Source organism: Terrapene carolina, unplaced genomic scaffold (genome assembly GCF_002925995.2).
Source record: "Terrapene carolina triunguis isolate 2854851 unplaced genomic scaffold, T_m_triunguis-2.0 Scaffold138, whole genome shotgun sequence".
Taxonomy (NCBI): domain Eukaryota; kingdom Metazoa; phylum Chordata; order Testudines; family Emydidae; genus Terrapene; species Terrapene triunguis.
Window position 1 is genome coordinate 7001422 of NW_020664489.1, and position 7384 is coordinate 7008805.

Genomic DNA, 7384 nt, shown 5'->3' on the forward strand with positions numbered 1-7384 from the left:
TGTGGCACCTTAGAGACTAAGGTGCCACAAGTACTCCTGTTCTTTTTGCGATACAGACTAACACGGCTGCTACTCTGAAACCTGACATTTCATATGGTCAGCTCACCAATATAAAGCATGTTCTCCTCTGTTAACTAGTTGGAACAGGCTCATGATTATTAATCAGGAGGAAAATGATCAGTTGCCTGCAGGAATAATAACTGACACGAAAGATCTGCATTACCAGGAGTGAAAGGGGGCAGGGAAAGCAGACTCCCATCTGTGTTTATCATTTTCATAATGAAAATTCAGTCACTTAACATACCACATTACATGGGATTTCTTTCAGTGTTAACACGCTAACCACAGAAAGCAGCCATCCAGTACAGAGATAACGCTACAAACTATTATTAAGAACATATTGTAAAATGACCATATTATGTAGATTTATTTTTAAATATCCTTTTCAATAAAAAGTGTATTAAAATGTATAAATTGAATTTATTAATTATAAGCCCTTTACAAATTTAGGGCCTGAATCTGTTGCCCTACACCTTGTGTAGTCATTTCCAGCAGCGAAATCTGAGTGTAAAATGCCACTAAATCAGAATGGTAGCATTTAACCCCATTAAACAGAGCAAGTAAAATAAAAGGCCCTAAGTATAAAATGAAAATGTCAACAAACTCTTTGGACGTGCTACTGGCCACTTTGATGTTAACAAACTAAGCACAAAACTGCACAGCAGTCAGTTTGATAAGTGATGCTCCGGAGTCATCAAGAAATAAACTTGTGTCCTAGGATCAATATTGCCCTCACCTCACTCTAATATCACATTATACAAAGATGTCCCTAAATGCTGGAAAGTCCTCCATAAGCTAAAACAAAGCAGACGGGAGGCTCATGAAGACATCCCTCCCAAATGCCACTGCATGACTAGAAATTTGCATATTTACATATATGAATGGGGGCCACAGCTGGATGAACAGGCACACTATACATCAATTGAGAAGTTCTGGCATTTTTATAAATGACATCTGAATCCTTCAACTGAGTTATATCATCTTGTACCGCTTCCTTTAACTCCAATCCTTACCCTCTGCATAACTAAAAGGTGTTTGTTACACCTTCCCCACCATTATTTTTAGAAATGGTGGTGTTTAGGTAATACAAACATTCATAACACTGCCATGCTTCCCTTGGACAAAATGCAGCAAACTCGGTACCTTGTTGGAGATGCTGAGAGTAATGATGTGAGAAAGAAAGAGATCCTGCTGTGTGCTGCAGAACCTGTCTTTCTCTTCTTAATATTTGGAAGCATGACTGGCCAAGTTGTAGTTATTTGGGGCACAGGTTAATTAAGCAGTAAGCATTAATATGCTTAATAAATGTCTATCCAACCAAAACAACCTGAGAGAAACATACTGCTGTACTTCGGTGCTCTATAAGCAGTATGTGTATTCAAATATTATTTCTTTACCTTATATAGATAGCACCGTTGTGCCTACTCCAAAAGATATACAATTCCCCAATACCTTAATGCCCATTTTGGATTGGATTGGATTCTTTGGCTGAAAATCTTAAATCCTGAGATGCATTTTTATTTTTGTGTCAAAGAATTATTTTAAACATCTATGATGATGTTTCATACTAAAACATGGTTGAATAAACTGGCAGGTTCAAAGTGGAACTCCTTGGCCATTGATACTTCTGTTTGTAAGTAATCTCTTGCAAATCTGTTTACGTTCTTCTTTTCTCTGCCAAATGCTATACTGAGTGGACAAGTCTCTTCCTTCATAGATGTGCTCAGTGTTTGTTCTGTAACACGTTATAGATATTATTCACACAACATGGTAAGCAGGTAGGTTTACAAGGACAGCCCTCGCTGAAAACGGAAGATTGTGTAATTGTGATGAACAGGGTACTGAGGGAAGTGGTGGATTCTCCATTTCTTGATGTCTTCAAATCAAAACTGGTTGCCTTTCTGGAAGTTACGCTTTAGCCAAACACAAGTTATGCATTAGTCAAACACATGCAGGGGTAACTGGATGAAGTTTTATGGCCTGTGATATACAGAAGGTCACACTTGATGATTTAGTGGTCCCTTCTGTCCTTAAACTCTATGAATTTGTTGGAAGAACCATACTATTTTTTTGTGAAAGTTAAACACAATCATTCTCTCACTGGAAACAGTGCCACCTGGTGGAGTAATAGGTCAAATAGAAATCATTAGACACCTGATAATTACTAGGAAGAAGTGATAAAGAAGTTTATTCTTTCAACAAATGTGTTTCACCTACTTCTGATCGAAGGATTCAACAAACTAATGAAATACTAATATTTAATATTAAAGAACACAATAGTATATGTAATCTGAATGTAATACAAGACTGTAAATTGAGGAATATAGCCTCTTCTCCATGCAGAAATGACTGTTCATGGAAGTTGTGCATAAGCATCAATGGAAACTATCTTTTATTATTATATTATCTAAAAATTAGGGCTGTCAATCGCAGTTAACTCATGCGATTAACTCAAAAAAATTAATCACGATTAACCGCAATTTTAATTGCATTGTTAAACAATAGAATACCAATTTAAATTAAATATTTTTGATTGCTTTTCTACATTTTCAAATATATTGATTTCAATGACAACACAGAATACAAAGTGTACACTGTTCACTTTATATTATTATTTTTATTACAAATATTTGCACTGTAAAAACAATAAAAGAAATAGTATTTTTCAATTCATCTCATACAAATACTGTAGTGCAATCTCTTTATCATGAAAGTGTAGCTTACAAATGTAGATTTTTTTTTGTTACATAACTGCACTCAAAAACAAAACAATGCAAAACTTCAGCGCCTACAAGTCCACTCAGTCCTACTTCTTGTTCAGCCAATTGCTAACACAAACAAGTCTGTTTACATTTAAGGGAGATAGTGCTGCCCTCTTCTTATTTACAATGTCACCAGAAAGTGAGAACAGGCATTTGCATGGCACTTTTGTAGCTCGCATTGCAAGGTATTTACATGCCAGATATGCTAAACATTCATATGCACCTTCATGCTTCAGCCACCGTTTCAGAGGACATGCTTCCATGCTGATAACACTTTTTTTTTTTTAAATGAGTGTCAATTACATTTGTGACTGAACTGGTTGGGGAAGAATTGTATGTCCCCTGCTCTGTTTTACCTGCATTCTGCCATATATTAAATGTTATAGCAGTCTTAGATGATGACACAGCACAGGTTGTTCATTTTAAGAATGCTGTCACTGCAGATTTCTCAAAACGCAAAGAAAGTACCAATGTGAGATTTCTAAAGATAGCTACAGCACTCAATCCAAGGTTTAAGAATCTGAAGTGCCTTCCAAAATCTCAGAGGGACAAGGTGTGGAGCATGGTTTCAGAAGTCTTAAAAAAGCAACACTCCGATGCAGAAATTACAGAACCCAAACCACCAAAAAAGAAAATCAACCTTCTGCTGGTGGCATCTGACTCAGATGATGAAAATGAACATGTGTCGGTCCACAGTACTTTGCATTGTCATCAGCAGGGACGCATGTCCTCTGGAATGGTGGTTGAAGCATGAAGGGATATATGAATCTTTAGCGCATCTGGCACATAAATATCTTGCGACACCAGTTACAACAGTGCCACGAGAACACCTGTTCTCACTTTCAGGTGACATTGTGAACAAGAAGCGGGCAGCATTATCACCTGCAAATGTAAACAAACTTGTTTGTCTGAGTGACTGGCTGAACAAGAAATAGGACTGAGTGGACTTGTAGGCTCTAAAGTTTTATATTTTTTTATTTTTGAATGCAGTTTGTTTTTTTTACATAATTCTACATTTGTAAATTCAACTGTCATGATAAAGAGATTGCACTACAATACTTGTATTAGGTGAATAATAAAATATTATTTCTTTTGTTTTTACAGTGCAAATATTTGTAATCAAAAATACATATAAAGTGAGCACTGTACACTTTGTATTCTGCGTTATAACTGAAATCAATATATTTGAAAATGTAGAAAACATCCAAAATATTAAACAATAATAGAATACCATTTATTTAAACAGTACAATTAATCGCGTGATTAATTTTTTTAATCGCTTAACAGCCCTACAAAATGTATAATTGCTTTATGATAATTAGCCATAAATATAGATTTTTAAATATAAAGACCTACCCTTTTCTTTTCCCACCCTTAATTCTCAATATCCTAGTTACAACTGTGTTCACCTCCCATAATTCTTTGCGCAGGCTTCTCTCTCTTTGCAGCACTCTGATCAAAACATGCATTCTAAACTTGATTTGCTAAGATTGTACGTGCCATCTGACCACTTGCTAAGAGGTTATATTTAACATGGAATGTTCATTAATCCACAACTGTGAGATGGTCAACTGAACAGTGCTCATTGGGAATGTTTAGTCTGTCACTCCACAGACTCAATGGAAGTGTTTGTCTCTATAGATCAGAGCCCTGACCAAACACACAGGCCTTTTCAGAATATCATGTAGTACAGGCCTGCACAACTCGTAAAGCGGCGAGGGCCATATTACTCCAAAGAAAACAGCTGAGGGCCGAAACCCCCCGGCCCCGTGGAAACACCCCCCCCCTCCAGCACCGTCCAGCACCGCGGAAACAAACCCTCCTTCCCCAGCACCGCCCCGCCGAAACAGCTAAGGTTTGGGGGGGAGGGTGTGTGATACTTTATTAAGAATTTCTCAATTAAATCAAACAATTTTTTAAATTATTTAAATTTTTTTATTAATCATGGAAAAATTAAAAACATCTGTTCCGTTGAAAGAAAACATTTGTACTTTTCATAATTACCTTGCAAATTTAATGAGAAATATTACATCTCTTTTCGGCAATAAGTTTGTTGCATTTGGGGGTCATAGTTGAAGTGGATATTTTCATAATGTCTTCCAAGTGGTCGTCAGTCAGAGAAGACCGTTGCTTGTTTTTATTCATGTTCATGATGGAAAAATGTTTGTTCACATATGTAAGTGCGTCCAAAAATGCTGAATGTTTTCAGTGCAACTTCATTGTCCAGACTTTTGTAGAAGTCCCGCAAGCTGCTTTCTCTGTGCTTATTTCGGTAAACTGCTGAACACTGAAGTTCAATAACCTCCAACTGCAAATCTAGAGGCACTTCCTCTGGATCCACAGAAAAGGGATTTTCAATCAGCTTCAACTGGACGTCTTCTTCTTTAGACAAAGTAAGTCTTCTGTCAAATTCTTCAATCAAAAGAATGATGTGCTTTGCGTATTTTTCTCCTAACTCGGCGTGTTTGTGCTGAGGGATACGCTGTGCACAAGTGGGAAAGTGACACATTTCACCTTTTGACAGCTGACTTCTGAAAAGTTTCAATTTCATTTTGAAAGCTTTCACTGCTGCACACATTTGAAATATAAGTTGATTTTTTCCCTGAAGTTGAATGTTGAGATCATTCAGGTGTGCTGTAATATCACAAAAGAAAAAGAGATCTTGATTCCAGGACTCATTTTCAAGCTCCGGGAATTTTATTGGCCCATTTTCTAGGAATTTTGCTACCTCCTCTTTCAAAGCAACAAAACGCTGGAGCACTCTTCCTCGACTCAACTACCTCACTTCTGTATGGTAGATTAAGTCATTGCACTCGGTGTCTACCCCTTCAAGAAAGGCTCGAAATGTCCTATGTTTTAGTCCTCTAGAACGGATGTAGTTTACAATGGAAACTACCACTAACATTACATGCTCAAATTTTAAGACTTTGCTACACAAAACCTGCTGATGCATAATGCAGTGATGTTTGGTTATTTCTCTCCCGATAAATTCTTCAAGAAGAGTAACTGCTCCAACATTTTTTGGCACATAGCTGGAGCACCATCAGTACAAATGGCCACCAAGTTTGTGAAATCTAATCCCGACTTATCATTCGTGCACTTTATCACTTCACTGGAGATTTCTTTTCCGGTTGTGCGACCTGTCATGGAGCACATGCCAGCAAGTTCTTCAGTAATTTCAAAGTTTTTATCAATACCTCTAATAAAAATAAGAAGTTGGGCGGTGTCTTTTAAATCGGTGCTTTCATCCATAGCTAGGGAATAAAAGCAGAATTCACTGACTCTCTGCTTTAACTGATCACTTAAATGGGTAGAAATGTCAGCTATTCTTCTCAGTACAGTCATGCGTGATAGACTGACATTCTCAAATATTCCCCTCTTTTCTGGACATAACTCAGATACAGCAATCAACATATACTTTTTTAATAACTCACCTTCTGTCAAGCATTTCCCAGCAGCAGCAATTTCCTTAGAAATTTTAAAGCTTACTTTAGTAACTGTATCGTTCTCAGTGCTCACTTTCTTGAAAATTTGCTGTTCTCTACTAAGGTTTTTCGCTAAACTGGCTGCTTTAATTATTTTTTCATTTGGGCTCAATTTGGCGAGACTGGGATGCTTAGTTTCAAAGTGCCACCAAAGGTTGTATTCTTTCGGAACGGCTAACGAGGCACAGTATTTTGTCTTTGGAAATAGTATATAAGTATTTATTCGTCCATTCAGTGTTGAAAACTCTGTGCTCTGATTCTATTTTTCTCTTTTTCTTTTCACTCATGGTATCCATTATGAAGCTCAAGATTTTGTTGAATAAATTCACACACAAGGGAAACACTCACAGTCACACACAAAGAGAAGAGATATCTCACGGCGCATGGCACACTAGCAAGGAACTGACGGTGTGTGGAAGCGTGTAGGTCCAGGGGTCACTATATTACTGCACACAGCAGTCAATCAATGCAGTTGTAGATAAATCTCTGCATTATGCATTTTTGTATAACTTTTATATGACTTTGTATTGAACCTTGGTACTATGTTATAGTGGGCTCCTAAGATAGTATAATTAAGGTAAAAGAAAAATTTCTTCTGTGCAAATTTTTGAAGCAGAGTTCAAATTTGTGTGCCATGAGGCAAATGCGCCCAAGTGAGTAAAATGCTTATACATTTAAAAAGTTTTAATTTGCAATTTGTGTCAATTTATATGGGTTTTCAGATAGACATCATAAGTAAAAAAAGAAAAACAAAAGTTTGTGTTTTAAATTGAAAATTTTCCTAAAAAATATCAATAAATGATTATCAGCCAAGAATAAGATATGTAATTACAAATGCATTTTAATTTCCTTATTGGTCGAAATGTCAAAGACGGCTAAACTAACCTTACTGTTTTTCCCTGCGATCTTTTTCATTTGCCCACTCAATATAAACTCTGTCCAGATCTATCAGTCCTCAATCCAGCTGGTAACTCTTAATACACATCAGCACCCCACATAGAACCCCCCACTCGCTATTTTCCCAATACACACAGATTTCTCCTCCCTCCCTCCCAGTGCCCTTCCCCACAGCCCCAC